Genomic DNA, 17,991 nt, shown 5'->3' with positions numbered 1-17,991 from the left:
TTACACAATTGACACATGAGAAGTATTGCATAGACACTTGAGTGAGGTACCAAATGCACTTCTCATGGCGGGTCATGTTTAGTGAACTCGCTCTCCCATGGCAAGCACCCACATGCTAGTTCCAAGTATCTTTATACTTCAACCTACGAAAACGATTACTTACTTCACAAGTAAGGAACATAACATGTGCCCATCTTTGAGCATTATGGATGCCCTGTCTCAATAATACAATGATCAAGAATATTTAGTGTCAACCCCAACTCTACAATATGTTTATTATGCCATTCTTACATAAGAATGCATGTTTGCTTACTTGGGTACCTCGAAAATCATTAAAGGATGGCAATGTACCAAATGGTACAACTAAGTTGATTTAAGCCTCGAACTAGTCCAAATAAAGATTTTAAAATGAAATTGAGAATTTTAAAATCCCAAAATGACTTAAAATGATGATTCGGAGTTCGAGGACCGATTTGGAGTCAAAATTAGAATTTTCATAACCTAGGGCAAAGTGGTCATTTTGCCACCTGAGGTTAAAATTGGAATGTTGGAAGAAGTTTTTGATCAAGATTGACTATTTAGAGCATAATTTGAGTTTGAGAAGTGAAGAATTTTAATTTCTACATTTTTTCGAGCATAGGGGTAAAATAGTCATTTTGCCACCATAGGGGCAAAATTATAATTTTACCACCCCAGGGGCAAAATTATAATTTTACACCAACCAACACTTGTCCAGCGCATGAATTTTACCCAATATTATAATGGATAATTGAGGAAATTTAAGTGGTGGAGAGAGATTGCTTAATGGCTAAGTATGACACATGGACCAATGGAATGGTGACATGTGTCAAATTCTCATCCATTTATTATTTACTTATAAATTAGCACAAAAATCAGCCTATTTCTCTTCATATGGCCGGCCAAAGGAAGAACAAAGCAAGAACAAAGGAAGAAAAAGGAAGAACAAAACCCTAGGTGGAAAAATTCAAGGGAAAAGTGTGAAAATTCATGGAAACAAGTGACAAATGGTAAGATTTTTCAATTCTATCTTGTGATCTACCTTTCCTATACATTATTTTGCATTTTCCATGGTTGAATCACAAGATATCATGAAGGATTCATGGCTGACCGAATTCAAAGAGAGAAGATTTGATGATTTATTTGGTTAGATTTTGAGATATTTTAGTGTTTTTAGTTATTTAGTGTTATGTAGCATGAAAAACCAACAAGAAAAATTCATTTTCTCCCATCACCCATCATTGGCTGAATTCTCCATGTACAATATTGATGATGATTTTGATTTTATTTCAAGTGATTTGGTTAGGAATTAGTGATTTATGGTGTGAGAATCAAGCTTGAAAAATTATAATGTTGATGCACCCACCATGGCCGAATTTTCTAAGAGAAAATGTGAGGATGATTTTGTCATATTTCAAGTTATTTAATTTGTGTTTGATGATTTGGAGTATTGGGAGAAAAATGAAATTATTGGGAGTTGAATTGGACGTATTGGCCAATTAATCGAGTGATAGATCGAATTAGGCCAATACCATTTAATTTTGGTACACAATTGAATTTGTGTAGAACACCGTGTTTAGACAATAATCCGAACAATTTGCATCCCATTTCATACATTAGTATAAAGCCTGAATTGGTTTTATAAAAATTTAGCGCAATGTAGTAAATGGCTTATTGTGCATTATGTCTAGGTGGTGAGCATTCTGGCAAAAGTAAAGAGATAGTACCCAAGGATCAAGAATCGGAGTACTTGGAATTCGACTCCCGAAATAGTGAGTAACCTTATCATCATCTTGATTATCTAAAGTGGTTTTTATCCGATTTTGTGATTTTATGGAAAATGAGTTTAAATGGTAAATCTTTATGTTTTATAAGCAAAATGTGATTAAATGAAAATGATTTTATAAAATTGTCTTGAAATGAAATGATGGTTCGAAAATAGAGTAATTGGAGATTGTTTTTATGTGCTGTAAATTCATAGTTTGAATTGAATGGATTATGATAATATTTGCATGAATGGCTGAATTAGTATTTGTGTTGAAAATGTATGAACTATTAATTTACCTTGAGAGGCTGTAAAATAAAATAATTGCCATGTCATGCTATTGCAAATTTTATTGTAAGTGGGTTATAAATTAGTCGCTGTAGTGGACGGGTTCTGTGGACCAGCCTATTAGAGGGGCATGGTAACCCTATTATATTCATACCTCAATATGAGAGGCACAGTTGGATAACTCCTGAGGTTTAAACTTTAAAGTACACTTCACGCCAAACCACTACGTGAGAGCGAACTCAGTCAATGCCAAGCAACGACTATGTTTTCAAAACAAAAACATGATTTACGCATACATAAGTTTTTAACAGCCTTGGCGGACTCATTTGGGATAGCCCTCGATCAAGGTATCCCTGATAACTGGGTATGAGAATGATTTCAGGACGAGCCAAAGTTTTAAGAAATTCATAAGCCATGTTGATTTCTCGATTTATATGAATTGATTTTATTTGGTTAAAACAAGTTGAAAGGTGATGAATTACAGTATGTTAAACTATTTATCTGTCTCCATTTACTCGGCTTTAGATATTTTAGATGGTATTTGTTTACTCACTAGGATTATATAATCTCACCACCCTCTTTTCCACCCATTTCAAGCTTAGAATAGGCTATAGATGGCTGATTTTATTGAGGCTACCATTTGATTTGCATCCTCCAAACTATAGGTTCACAATCTTCCTTACTTTTGGTTATTCGAAGGCCCACTAGTTATTGTAATTAAATTAAATACTCTGGCTTACTGTATTACAGTATGTATGAATTTATTTTGCTTTTACGCTACTACAAAAAAATTGTTTATGTATAACTCTAAAAATATTATTTTATAAGATAATAGAATATTTTATTGAATATTTTTTTTATTTTTTTTATTATATCCAAATAATCATAATTTCATTTTAAATGAAGGTTTTAGATGTTTAAATTTATTTTTGATTATGAATTATGTCTTTTGTACTTGCATACTACATTTTTAACTGATTTTGAGATTTTTGAGGAAAAATGACCAAAATGCCCCTGTGAGTAAAAAATTGTTTTTCTATTGTTTTGATTTGGAAATAGTTTATAATCTCTCATAACATAATTTTAGTGACTAATACTCACAGGAGAAGCGAGAAAAAACTAATGTTAAGCCTTGCGAGGTTTCGACTGACATTTCGGGTAATGAATGTCTATCGGGACGTCGCGGCAGTTGTCACGGGCTCAATGGGAGTTTCGGGTCATGACATTTAGGAACAATGCTTTGATGCATAAGAATCTCATAATTGTATCCCAATACAATTCCTTTGCAAGGCATATATAGTTCCACAGGTTTTATCTACATAAGTACAAAAAGTAATTAAATTACAAACTTATGGATAAAGAACTACCTCAATATTATTATGAATAACAAAATGTCATACATGACTATCTCAATATTGCAATTCCCATACAACCACATATTGGCTTGAATGGCTTATACTAACATTAGCATCCCCAATGTCCCTAAAGTTCATCACACATATCACTAGGCTTACCCACGAAGTTGATCACAGTTATTCAAATCTCTCCAAAACACACTCTAGTGGTCGGAGCATCACAACAGATTCATATCATATTTTTCTAAGCCTCTCTGTGGCGATTCCACATCATATACCGATCAAGTCAGCTAGTGGTCTTCCCCTAGAGAAAGTCAGATCATGCTCGAAGGCCAACCGACGAAGAATCAGATCATGCTCAAGGCAAAGCCACTGATGGAGAAAAAGATCACATTCGTGCCAAAGCAACAGGCAGAAAACAAATCACGCACAATGCTGGAGTAGTTGACAAAGAAACAGATCATGAGCGGGGTGAAGCAACAGGTGGAGAACAAATCATCAATCGAAGTAATTATTGAACATCGACATCACCCAAAGTATTCTGAAATGGTTGGCATTAAAGCATTACAAGCAAGAATCACAGGTGAGATTATTGCCATCGTCTCTACCTACCACTACCACTAAAAGCACAAAAAGGTCACAAGGGGATAGAAATCCATTCATCCATAAATCAGATCAAAGTTTGAAATTCATCCCTTAGACAAAAATATAAATCCACAAATAACGCCATCATTCCTTTATCATTCACATTATTCCTCATCGAACCTGCCTTCACATTTATCGAGCTTCAATCGTCGTTAAGCTCGCTAAGATTCTAGGTGCCTGTAAGTCTACAAGGCATCATTTAATCAAATCATCTCAACATATCATTCACTTAGGGCAATCTACTCTTAAGGGTTCATCATAGCCTCTAGAGCTCCTAGTCTAGACACACACAGCATAGGCCACCCATATGACTCACATCACAACAAATAATCACCCACAATTCACATATATACATATACACATATACTGTTCTCTAGCCTAGGTTCATTCATCTAGGCATACATATTTCATTCTATTACCAGTGCCGTGCATCTTCCATGCATCATGCAATACATGCATATTAAACTAAACCCATTCACATATGACAAATTCTCGCTGAGCGAGAAATATGACACCAAGAAAAAGTTTTCATTATATCAAGAAAAGGCCATTTTGCGGCAATGACAAAATTAACTTGAAAATACTTAGCAATTTCCAAGGTTTAACATGCAAGATTTCACATACATTACAACCATATACCATATTCATGAACTTTCTATTGCATAAATATATATATACATACATAACCACCAATGCCACCACCGCCTCACCCAGCTCATGTGTAACCCCCACATCGCGCACATAGCTGGAGTCATAGTGTGCATCCCCCACATCGTGCACAACTAATACCGCCATGTGCATCCCCCACATCGCGCACAGGCAATATCATCATCCACACTCCTGCACCCGTCATCACCAGCATGTGCATCCCCCACATCGCGCACACGCATGGTTATATTTATTACACAATATTAACTATCGATACACAACACATATACATATATATCAGCATCCTATAGGAGCAGAAGGATTCATCATATTGCACACTCACCACATAAAACGTTTTAATAAAGGCTTGTTCCCATGAATAATCTTTAAGGAAAAATCAAATAAAAGTCATTCACATGCTTCATCCAAATACAAATACATTTCACAAAAACGTTTGAAATGCAAGTTCACTCATCTTGGTGGATTTGTAATTGAATTTATTTTCGAAATTCTTCTAAGCTAATAAGGGAAATCACCCTCTCTCTCTTTCTACACGTCCAACGAGTGAGTGGATGTACCTAAGAAAGACTTTTGAAGGCTGTTGAGGTGTAAAAGGGGAAGAGCATGAAAAACCCTATGAAAGGGTGTAGAAAAGCATGAAAAATAAAGCTAATTTGGGGAAGTTTTAAAGGTTTCAAAGGATACTTCCATGAAAGGTGTAAATAAACATGGAATGGAGAAGAGGATAGGAGGAAGAAAAAAAAGAGAAGCTACTAGAAGACTGAAGAAAAGCTATTGGAGATTAGATATTTATAGTTAAAGTTTATCCAATATTCATTCAATTTACAATAATGCCCTTAACAAGGCCACTTGTCTTCCTCCTTTCCTTTATGCACTATTTTTACTCCTTTAACACTAAGACAAAGTCCAGAATAGTCTAAAAGTACTCAAGTTAATGGAAACTTAAAAAATTAGGCTCGAGGTGTAAAATGACCATTTTACCCCTATCGTGGAAATTATCAGTATTTATATCTTCTTCATTTATTTTACCCTCATTCATTTATTCCTTAGGCTTACTTAGAGCTAAATAATGTGTGAAAGCCTACTTCTAGGGGCTCACAATGAGAAAGGACGAAATTACCTTTGGCCCATGTTATCGCGTCTACACCTAGTTACGACCTATAGAGGTTGAGGTCTCATAGCCGAAGCCCTTGATTGTATCTAAGGTGTTTCCACATGGAGTAGTGGAAATAGTTGATGCGTTGACAAATGAGACATTTAAGGTGAATGGGCAACGATTGAAGCATTGTTGAGGAAGAAATATTGATCATCAACGATCCTTCATCCACCCCTCAGACCCCAAATGAGCCCCAAGAAATTGCAGCTAATGACTATAAAGGAAGCGCTTCTTAGGAGGGAACCCAAGTTTCTCAACCAAGTTTACTTTAGAATTTGTTTTTAGTTTTAGTGTTATTTACAATTTTTTGCTTATCATTTTACGTTTCACTTTCAATCTAACTATTCTATGTTTGATTTTGTAGGCCTTAGGAATACAGTAAAGTAAGGTGATACTATTAAAAAAAAAAAGAGTCATGACCTCGATCCTTACATTAAGAGCCCCAGCCTTGGAAGCATGAGACATAGTCTCTAAAATACAGAGCTTGAGTGCCTTGACCCTCACTACTCAGAGTCATGGCATTGGCATATTAAGAACAAGTTGCTTAAAATTGAGTGCTAAAGCACTGCAGCCCTTATATTAAGAGTCTAGGTGTTGGAATCGAGAAACTAAAATAGTTTGAAATAGAATCATTGAGCCTTGCAACATTGAAACTTGAAGTGTACTGCTTTGGGTGTAAACAGGTGAAAGCCACAACTCTCAAAATGAGAGTTGCAGCACTAGGTCGAGGCCTAGCCACAACCCTGTTTAAATACTTGTTTTGTTTTCATTTTTTTCATCTTCTTCCACAATGCGCTACCTAGACAACCTCTCTTCCTTTTCCCTTTTCAAAATTCCTACATCCATATTCCTTACTCACTTGGGCTTTTAAAATCTAAGTTTTTGAATTCATTCCATTCACAAGATAATCATTCACTGTTCTTCCACTTTTCCATGTATTCAATCAAGTAAGTGTTCTTCATCAATTTTCATTAGTTCGAGATTTTTTTTGTTGATAGTATTGCCATTGTGAGATTCCATAGATTTTACATAGTGAATGGCTAACTTGTATGTGGTTGATGATGGGTATGAATATTTTCTTCTTAGCCATGCTTTGAGTTAGCGAAAATTATGTTTAATTTATGGTGACTATAGTGAAATTCTTGCTGATTATGGGTTGGGTTCATAGAATTTTTCTGTGTTGCAAATGCATATGTTTTGTTGCTATGGTGTGAGTTGGTAGGCATTTGCTTGGTGGATGATAGGCATATCATAGTCGTTGTAGTTTTGGTTTGGGAAACAATTAGACAATGATATCTACACACTTGGTGATTGTGGAAATAATCTATGCTGAAATAATTTGGTTTGGTTTCTTTTACATACCTATTATATTTTATGGTAATTTTTTTTAGATTTCGGAAATAACTGAACTCTTTTTATTTTGGTAAGCTTTGGTCTTGGTTTGGGTTTATTTGAATTTCTATAGTAATGGCACTTAAGCATTCAAAACCAAGTTCAAGTGGCACATTCGATAGAACAACGTTCGTCTCAACTGATGCTTCAACAAGATATTATACTTCATTAATTAACAAAGTGCTCATTCCTAAACAAGGGTTAAATATTCCTATAATCCATTATGAGGAGATACATAAGATGATCAACGAATGACATTGGTAGTGATTTTGTGACCAATCTAAGGCCGCGGTTGTGCTAGTGGTAAGGGAGTTCTATGTAAATGTATTTGAGCATGTTGATGGTGTTGCTTTTGTACGAGGCCAATAGGTACCATTCCACAATCAAGCCATCAACGAATTTTTTGAAACTCTAAGCCAGGAGAATGTTGAATACGAGCAATATTTGGGGGATCATCAAGATTGTTATGCGATCATCTTGGAACTCTATGTTGAAGGAGCCCAATGGAAATGTCTCAAGCAGAGCTTGTGTCATTCAAATGACGTGCCATGAAGAAGGAGCTGAAAGTATGGTTACATTTTATGGTGACAAGCTTGCTCCCATCTACCCACATCAGTGATGTTACCAAGGATTGAGCAATTCTGACCTATGCTATTATGATTCATAAATCTATTTGACATCGAAAAAAGTTATCTCTCATGCTATACTTCAAATAGGCCAAACCAAATGAGATGGCATCAAATTTCCTTCTTTGATAACTGCTTTATGTGGGAAAGCTGGTGCATGATGGAGTGATAGTCAATAGTTGTAGCAACCTAAAATTCCAATCACCATGGAAATTCTGCGATGATTAAAAGAGTCCACAATAATGGCTGGCAATTCTTCTCAAGCTACTCCACAACCTCCAAAGAGAGCTCTAACTCGTAATGTAACTCAATGGATGGAGCGGATTGATTGTCATCTGGATTGCCAAGAGAGGTAGAATTGAGCAATTGAGCCAATGATGAGAGTATTTTGGGATTGACATGTATACTTTTCCTTCATTACCCGCAGATTCCAATTTGGATGACGATTTTAAGGAAGATGATGATGATGACTAGTAGGGTGTAGCTATGGTTTAAAGGAGTATTTTCTTTTCCTTACTTTTCATTACATTATGGACAATGTTCACTTTAAGTTTAGGGGGAAGTTTTTAAATTTTTATGTTTATGCTTTGAAGTTCAGTTTAGTTGTTTATCATGATAATTTAGGAATAGGTGAATTTAGGAAATTGTTGAAAACTAAGCTATAATTAGTGCACCAATGAAATTGATTTACCTACCTAATGATGATAACTAATTATCTTGTTGATCTTTTGCTCTTAGTAATCATGAATATTGTTTGAATGTCATGTGAAGTCTAATGTTAGCATCATGATCGGATGAAATTTTCATACTTAGCACCACATCTTTTGCATTGAAATATCATGTCTCTTTAGAGAAAGTCTATGTAAATGAAAATTTTAGAACTATGTTTAGAACTTTAGAATTTGTTTAATTCTTCCTTGAGGTGAAATCATAAGGCTATACCTAGTTAGGGAAATGACTTGAGCTATCCTTGGATTGATTGAGCCTTTCAAGCTAACCTATTTACATTTTTATCCCTAGTATACCCCTTTGATCTTAAATTGTCCTTTCTTTGCTTTAAACACACAAAGAACATTAACTTAGCCTTTGAAAAGTTTCTCCAATTTTTACAACCCTCAATCCTAAACATATATACTCTTTTAGGAAATGTAATGTGAAACCTCGACCTTCATAGACATGTAGCGGAGGTAGACACGATGATGCAGATTAAGGGTAATTTTGTCATTTTTTTGGTGAGCTCCTAGAAGTGGGTTTTCTAATATTATTAAGGTCTAAGTAGGCCTAAGGAATAAATGAATGATTTATATAATAATGAAATAAATGAAGAAAGTTGAAATAATGATAATTTCCACAATAAGGGTAAAATGGTCATTTTAAGTCTCAGGTCTAAATTTCTAAGTTTTCATGAACTTGAGTACCTCTAATCTATTGTGGGCCTTTTCTCAGTGTCAAACGAGTAACAAGTTTGAGCTAAATGGAAGAAGAAGGCAAAGTTAACTATCGAATGGCATTTTTTTAGATAGTTGGAACTTTAGTAAACCTAAGTATAAATATCTCATTTTTCCAGTACTTTCTCCTCGCTTCCAACAGCTTCTTCTTCTTCTTCTTCCCATCCCTTCTCTTCATTCCAAACCTTCCATCCTCCATGGAGGCTACTCTTGCAACTTTCATGATATTCTCATGGTAACCCTAAATCTTATGTTTTTATTACCTTGTCATAGGATTTTTCATGCTCTTTCACTTCTACACCTAAAAAACCCTCAAAAGTCTTTCCTCAATACTTTATCTCGCTAGCTGGATGTTTTAGAGAGAAAAAGACAGACTTTTCATAATAGCTTGAAAACTCTTGAAAAGAAATTCAACTACAAATTTACTAAGGTTCTAACAAGACCCCACATCTCCACTTGGAGCATTAGTGGAAGTTGGAGTCGATTAAAGAATCCACAAAGACAAGTGAGTGAACTTGGATTAAAATGTTTTGGGATAAATGCATATATTTTTGATTGAATCACTTGGAATATTTTATCGGTTTTTTCTTTAAAATTTGCATGAGAACAAGCCCTTGATGAAACATTTTTATGTTGTGAAATATGTAATATGATGAATTCATGTGTTTCTAAATTATGTTGATATGTATGTTATGCCTTGAACGTTAATGTTGTGTGATAACTACAACCGAGCGTGTGCAGTGTGGGAGTGCACATGTTGATGATGGTGTGGTATGGAGTGTACATGATGATATTGCCTTGTGCAGTGTGGGAGTGCACATGAGCTGGTGAGACGAGAGCTATATACGTGTTTACACATACCAAATAGAGGTTAGGGAAAACATTATGTGATTGCATTGAATGCTGAATGTTGACATTGTTAAATGCTTCCAAATTGATTTTCATTGCAGCAAGAATGGATTTTCGTTGTAACAAGAATTCTTATAACTTAATTGCCCTATTTCTAGCTGCAGTGAAATTTCATTCTCACTACAGCGAGAAACTCTCAAGTGTTTGAGGGCTTGACCTAGCCCTGGTTTTGGCTATAGCGAGAATGCCTTTCACTACAGCGAGATTCATTCTGCCATGCTTGGATTCTACTGTAGTTTTCACTCTTTTCAACTTCATGGTTGATCATAGATCCTTCAACACTAAGGGATAAAATAATCAAAGTTTCAAATCAGGGGTTTTAGCAAGAAATTAAACTAAATTGCATTCTTTTTAAAATAATCATGATTTCTACACTTTCCTTGTTGTTTGCTTGTTCCCTTCTTATGTTCACTCACTGGGTTTATACTCACTCTTTTTAACTTCAGATTTTCAGATTCGAAAGTAGTTGGGGCCTAGATTGAAGTGTCCTCTTTTATTCGCCTTTTAGTAGGTACAATCGCATTTAGTAGTTGTACCTTCACCCAAGGTCACTCCGCTGGTAGTCAAGAGTCTTTTGCTTGTGTATATGCTCATATATTGTAAATCACTAAGGTTCATGTTATGAACAATACATGTATATTTTGATTGATGATTTCCACTATAAGTTGGCAATGGGTGACATTATTTTGGGTTAATATAAATGCAAGCAGATGATTATCATAGCACACTATTAAAGTAACTATCGTTAAGAATTACAAAATGTGACTTTAGGTTTGATGGATGAAATAATGGATAGGACTACATAAAGAGGCTCGCTTGGGCTTAATGTGTTGGTCCCGTTGATATGTGCTAGAGGGGGAGTGAATAGCACAATTTGGCTCTTGACAAGGTGTGGAACTAATTTTCAGAACAAAGAAAATAAAAACAGAGTAGACAATGGATAGCAATTTATAGTGGTTCGGTCCAAGACCCACATCCACTACCTTGATTATCTAACCAAGGATTTTCCAAACCAAATCACTAAAACAATGGAATTCACAAGCTTCCACCAAGCTTTTACAATGGCTTTTCGCAGGCTTAGCCACAACCTTTACACTAGTTTTTCCCAGGCTAAACTAAAACCCAAAGTGGTTTTCCAAGGCTCAACCACAACCTATAACATTCAAGTTTTCCAAGCTTGAACAACCCTTTAGAGTGACTCCCTCACTCTAAGTATACAGGAAGAAGTGGTAAAAGAAAGTACCTATGATCATTGGATGATCTGATTGGTATAGAATTGAGTGCTAATCACAGATTCAAAGAGTAGGCGTTAAAATGTAGACAAGTGCAGTGAAACTTTTCTGATTTTTATTTCTATAGCTCCAATCCCATTCAAGGCTTAAAAAAACTTGTTTCTCATTGTTGGAAGACCCTTTTATACTTTGAGATTCAACTCTGATGGCAGTTTGGCAGTTCATATCCGTTGGAAACAGTTGAGGATGAGTTTTAGCTGTTAATCTGTCTTGTAGTGCTCTAGTTCAAATTGTAGACAGAGAGCTCTTAGTCGACTAACTTGGCTGACTAAGTTGATTCTGTTTCAAGTTTGCAGATTCTGGCAGAGGGCACTTAGTCGACTAACTTGGTTGACTAAATTGGTTCTATTTTTCAAAATCTTCAGCTCGCCATTTCTCCAATTTGAAATTTGGTCAACCAATGTTCTTCTTTGTTTCACCAATGAGCTTCCTCCTTGTTATTCAGTTACATCTTGTTGATTTTACCCCTCTTTTTCTTTCAAAAATACTCTTTGAAGATTTAAGAAATTAATTTGATATATTAATTTTTGGCACACTCAAATAAAGGAATTAGACACAAATAAATGGGAATGTTTTATTATCATCAAAAACTAATGGACCCAACAATCTCCCTCTTTTTGATGATGACAAAACATTCCTTGATTAACAGCATAGTGTCATTTTAAATTCTTTTTAGTTTTCTGCAGGAATTGAGGATTGCTCCCCCCAAGTATAAGCTCCCCCCTTAGTGTTTTCATATTTTTCTTATTTTGTTTCAGCCAATTTTATTCTTGTCACATAGAAAATGACATTGTACATTTAAAATGTACATATGTGCATCAATGTAGAGTGATTTGCAACAAGTAAGTATTAATAGATTTGTCATTAAATTTTCAACAGTAAGTGTTGTCAAATTTTCATCAAAGTTCCAGCAGCTGTCAATCAGCTTATTGATTTTAGATTTTGCATACATTATTCAGGTTTCAATTGATATGCTATATGCTTCATCTATAACTTATTCTCATCAGACATTATACAAACATCATCTATTAGCATGTAAATCCATATCATCATATTAGCAGCAGATTTTGTTTATGACAGTCAACATATCAAAACATCAGCAGACTTTAGTTTACAGCAGCTAAATATCATAAACATATCAGGATTCATGTTTCACATGCATCCACATAAATAGAAAAATTAGAGCTGAGTGTTTAAGTGCCACCAAGGCACAAATAACAATTGATTAAAAGGTATTTTCAAAATGCCAAAAGACTAGTTTTGCTTCATATCTCCTATTTTTATAATTTCATGCACCCCAGGTTCTGATTTCTTTCATTTCTTAGGTTATTGGTTCCTCTACCCTAACTTTTTTTTTATTTTTTAAACATTATTCTCTAGTTTCTGCTCCCCTGGTACCATACTACTCCCCCTTTTTGCCAACATCAAAGGAGAGGGATTCTACTCATCGGATGAAGTAGAGGGTGAGGATTCAGTTCCATAGAAAAGGTTAAGAGGAAACAGAGAGGGTTCTCGGAGAAGAGATGACTTTCTAGGAGAGGATTTTGGAGAAGATTTGTCTGAAACATGAACTGGACTATGAGGAGAAGAGGCTGAAACTGGTTAGGACTTCTTTGCCAATCTGGAAGACTTTCTTCTTTTGAGAAAAGCTGTCTTGGTTGCCATAGTCTTTCTTCCTTTAGTTGGTTGTTTTGCCTTAGTTGGTGGTGCTGTGGTGGCTTTTGATTTCCCTGTTTTTACCTTTATTTTGGGAGTTAAAGTAGATTTCTTTCCTTTTCTTACATTTGCACCATCCTTCTAAGTTGCTGTCTTGATAGTGTCTTTTTCAGCTTGTTCCTCTCTAACCATTTGATGAAAAATGTGCATAATGGAAACTTCCTCCGAATTTGGAAAAGAGGCCTGATGTTTCTCAATATTTACACCAGCTACTTCAGTCCCTTATTCTGAGTCATTTTTGCTTTGAGCTTCAGGAGAGGGTGATTTGGCTAGTCTTTAACTCCTTGTGGGGAGTCCTCAATTTGCAGAACAGGACTGGCAAACTTGTAGGTAGAGCCTTCAGCTTGAGTACCAAAACTTGCAAACTTCTCTACTGGCTCTGCTGAACCTTCAACACCATGTTGTGTAGGTGCAGTGCTGGATGTGGCAGAACTGTCTACAGCCATAAGTTCAGACGCCATGTTTTCCTTCTCCTTCAACCTATGAAAACGATTACTTACTTCACAAGTAAGGAACATAACATGTGCCCATCTTTGAGCATTATGGATGCCCTGTCTCAATAATACAATGATTAGGAACATTTAGTGTCGAGCCCAACTCTACAATATGTTTATTATGCCATTCTTACATAAGAATGCATGTTTGCTTACTTGGGTACCTCGAAAATCATTAAAGGATGGCAATGTACCAAATGGTACAACTAAGTTGATTTAAGCCTCGAACTAGTCCAAATAGAGATTTTAAAATGAAATCGAGAATTTTAAAATTTCAGAATGACTTAAAATGGTGATTCGGAGTTCGAGGACCGATTTGGAGTCAAAATTGGAATTTTCATAACTTGGGGCAAAATGGTCATTTTGCCACCTGAGGTTAAAATTGGAATGTTGGAAGAAGTTTTTGATCAAGATTGACTATTTAGAACATAATTTGAGTTTTGAGAAGTGAAAAATTTTAATTTCTACATTTTTTCAAGCATAAGGGTAAAATAGTCATTTTGCCACCCCAATGGCAAAATTGTAATTTTACACCACCCAACAGTTGTCCAGTACATGAATTTTAGCCAATATTATCATGGATAATTGAGGAAATTTAAGTGGTGGAGAGATATTGCTTAATGGCTAAGTATGACACATGGACCAATGGAATGGTGACATGTGTCAAATTCTCATCCATTTATTATTTACTTATAAATTAGCACAAAAATCAGCCTATTGCACTTCATATGGTAGGCCAAAGGAAGAACAAAGCAAGAACAAAGGAAGAAAAAGGAAGAATAAAACCCTAGGTGGAAAAATTCAAGGAAAAAGTGTGAAAATTCAAGGAAACAAGTGATAAAAGGTAAGATTTTTCAATTCTATCTTGTGATCTGCCTTTCCTATACATTATTTTGCATTTTCCATGGTTGAATCACAAGATATCATGAAGGATTCATGGCTGACCGAATTCAAAGAGAGAAGATTTGATGATTTATTTGGTTAGATTTTGAGATATTTTAGTGGTTTTAGTTATTTAGTGTTATGTAGCATGAAAAGCTAACAAGAAAAATTCATTTTCTCCCATCACCCATCATTGGCTGAATTCTCCATGTAGAATATTGATGATGATTTTGATTTTATTTCAAGTGATTTGGTTAGGAATTAGTGATTTATGGTGTGAGAATCAAGCTTGAAAATTATAATGTTGATGCACCCACCATGGTCGAATTTTTCAATAGAAAATGTGAGGATGATTTTGCCATATTTCAAGTTATTTAATTTGTGTTTGATGACTTTGAGTATTGGGAGAAAAATGAAATTATTTGGAGGTGAATTGGACGCATTGGCAAATTAATCGAGTGATAGATCGAATTATGCCAATACCATTTAATTTTGGTACACAATTGAATTTGTGTAGAACACCGTGTTTAGACAATAATCCGAACAATTTTCATCCCATTTCATACATTAGTATAAAGCCTGAATTGGTTTTATAAAAACTTAGCACAATGTCGTAAATGGCTTATTGTGCATTATGTTTAGGTGGTGAGCGTTCTGGCAAAAGTAAAGAGATAATACCCGAGGATCAAGAATCGGAGTACTTGGAATTCAACTCCCGAAATAGTGAGTAACCTTATCATCATCTTGATTATCTAAAGTGGTCTTTATCTGATTTTGTGATTTTATGGAAAATGAGTTTAAATGGTAAATCTTTATATTTTATAAGCAAATGTGATTAAATGAAAATGATTTTATAAAATTGTCTTGAAATGAAATGATGGTTCGAAAATAGAGTAATTGGAGATTGTTTTCATGTGCTGTAAATTCATAGTTTGAATTGAATGGATTATGATAATATTTGCATGAATGGCTGAATTAGTATTTGTGTTGAAAATGTATGAACTGTTAATTTACCTTGAGAAGCTGTAAAATAAAATAATTGCCATGTCATGCTATTGCAAATTTTATTGTATGGTGGGTTATAAATTAGTCGCTGTAGTGGACGGGTTCTGTGGACCAACCTATTAGAGGGGCATGGTAACCCTATTATATTCATACCTCAGTATGAGAGGCACAGTTGGATAACTCCTGAGGTTAAAACTTTAGAGTTCACTTCACGCCAAACCACTACGTGTGGGTGAACTGAGCCAATGCCAAGGAACGACTATGTTTTCAAAATAAAAACATGATTTATGCATACATACTTTTTAACAGCCTTGACAGACTCGGTTGGGATAGCCCTCGATCAAGGTATCCCTGATAACTGGGTATGAGAATGATTTCGGCACGAGCCATAGTTTTAAGAAATTCATAAGCCATGTTGATTTCTCGATTTATATGAATTGATTTTATTTGGTCGAAACAAGTTGAAAGGTGATGTATTACAATATGTTAAACTATTTATCTGTCTCCATTTACTCGGCTTTAGATCTTTTAGATGGTATTTGTTTACTCACTAGGATTATATCATCTCACCACCCTCATTTCCACCCATTTCAGGCTTAGAATAGGCTATAGATAGCTGATTTTATTGAGGCTACCATTAGATTTGCATCCTCAAAACTATAGGTTCACAGTCTTCCTTACTTTTGGTTATTCGAGGGCCTACTAGTTATTGTAAATTAAATTAAATACTCTGGCTTACTGTATTACAATATGTATGAATTTATTTTGCTTTTACGCTGCTACAAAAAAATTATTTATGTATAACTCTAAAAATATTATTTTATAAGATAATAGAATATTTTATTGAATATTTCTTTTATTTTTTTTATTATATCCAAATAATCATAATTTCATTTTAAATGATGGTTTTAGATGTTTAAATTTATTTTTGATTATGAATTATGTGTTTTGTACTCGCATACTACATTTTTAGTGGATTTCAAGATTTTTGAGGAAAAATGACCAAAATGCCCCTGTGAGTAAAAAAATTGTTTTTCTATTGTTTTGATTTGGAAATAGTTTATAATCTCTCAAAACATAATTTTAGTGACTAATACTCACAGGAGAAGCGAGAAAAAACTGATGTTAAGCCTTGCAAGGTTTCGACTGACATTTCGGGTAATGAATGTCTATCGGGACGTCGTGGCGGTTGTCATGGGCTCAATGGGAGTTTCGGGTCGTGACATTTAGGAACAATGCTTTGATGCATAAGAATCTCATAATTGTATCCCAATATAATTCGTTTGCAAGGCATATATAGTTCCATGTGCTTTATCTACATAAGTACAAAAAGTAATTAAATTACAAACTTATGGATAAAGAACTACCTCAATGTTATTATGAATAACAAAATGTCATACATGACTATCTCAATATTGCAATTCCCATACAACCACATATTGGCTTGAAGGGCTTATACTAGCATTAGCATCCTCAATGTGCCCAAAGTTCATCACACACATCATTAGGCTTACCCACGAAGCTGATCACAGTTATTCAAATCTCTCCAAGACACACTCTAATGGTCGGAGCATCACAACATATTCATATAATATTTTTCTAACCCTTTCTGTGGCTATTCCACATCATATACCGATCAAGTCAGCTAGTGGTCTTCCCCTAGAGAAAGTCAGATCATGCTCGAAGGCCAACCGACGAAGAATCAGATCATGCTCAAGGCAAAGCCACTGATGGAGAAAAAGAGCACATGGGTGCCAAAGCAACAGGCAGAAAACAAATCACGCACAATGTTAGAGTAGTTGACGAAGAAACAAATCATGAGTGGGGTGAAGCAACAGGTGGAGAACAAATCATTGATCGAAGTAATTGTTGAACATCGACATCACCCAAAGTATTCTGAAATGGTTGGCATTAAAGCATTACAAGCAAGAATCACAGGTGAGATTATTGCCATCGTCTCTACTTACCACTACCACTAAAAGCACAAAAAGGTCACAAGGGGATAGAAATCCATTCATCCATAAATCAAATCAAAGTTTGAAATTCATCCCTTAGACAAAAATATAAATCCACAAATAATGCCATCATTCCTTTATCATTCACATTATTCCTCATCGAATCTCACTTCACATTTATCGAGCTTCAATTGTCGTTAAGCTCGCTAAGATTCTAGGTGCCTCAAGTCTCCAAGGCATCATTTAATCAAATCATCTCAACATATCATTCACTTAGGGCAATCTACTCTTAGGGGTTCATCATAGCCTCTAGAGCTCTTAGTCTAGACACACACAACATAAGCCACCCATATGACTCACATCACAACACATAATC

Source organism: Theobroma cacao, chromosome 8 (genome assembly GCF_000208745.1).
Source record: "Theobroma cacao cultivar B97-61/B2 chromosome 8, Criollo_cocoa_genome_V2, whole genome shotgun sequence".
NCBI classification, from domain to species: Eukaryota; Viridiplantae; Streptophyta; class Magnoliopsida; order Malvales; family Malvaceae; genus Theobroma; species Theobroma cacao.
Note: the sequence above shows the minus strand (reverse complement) of the source record.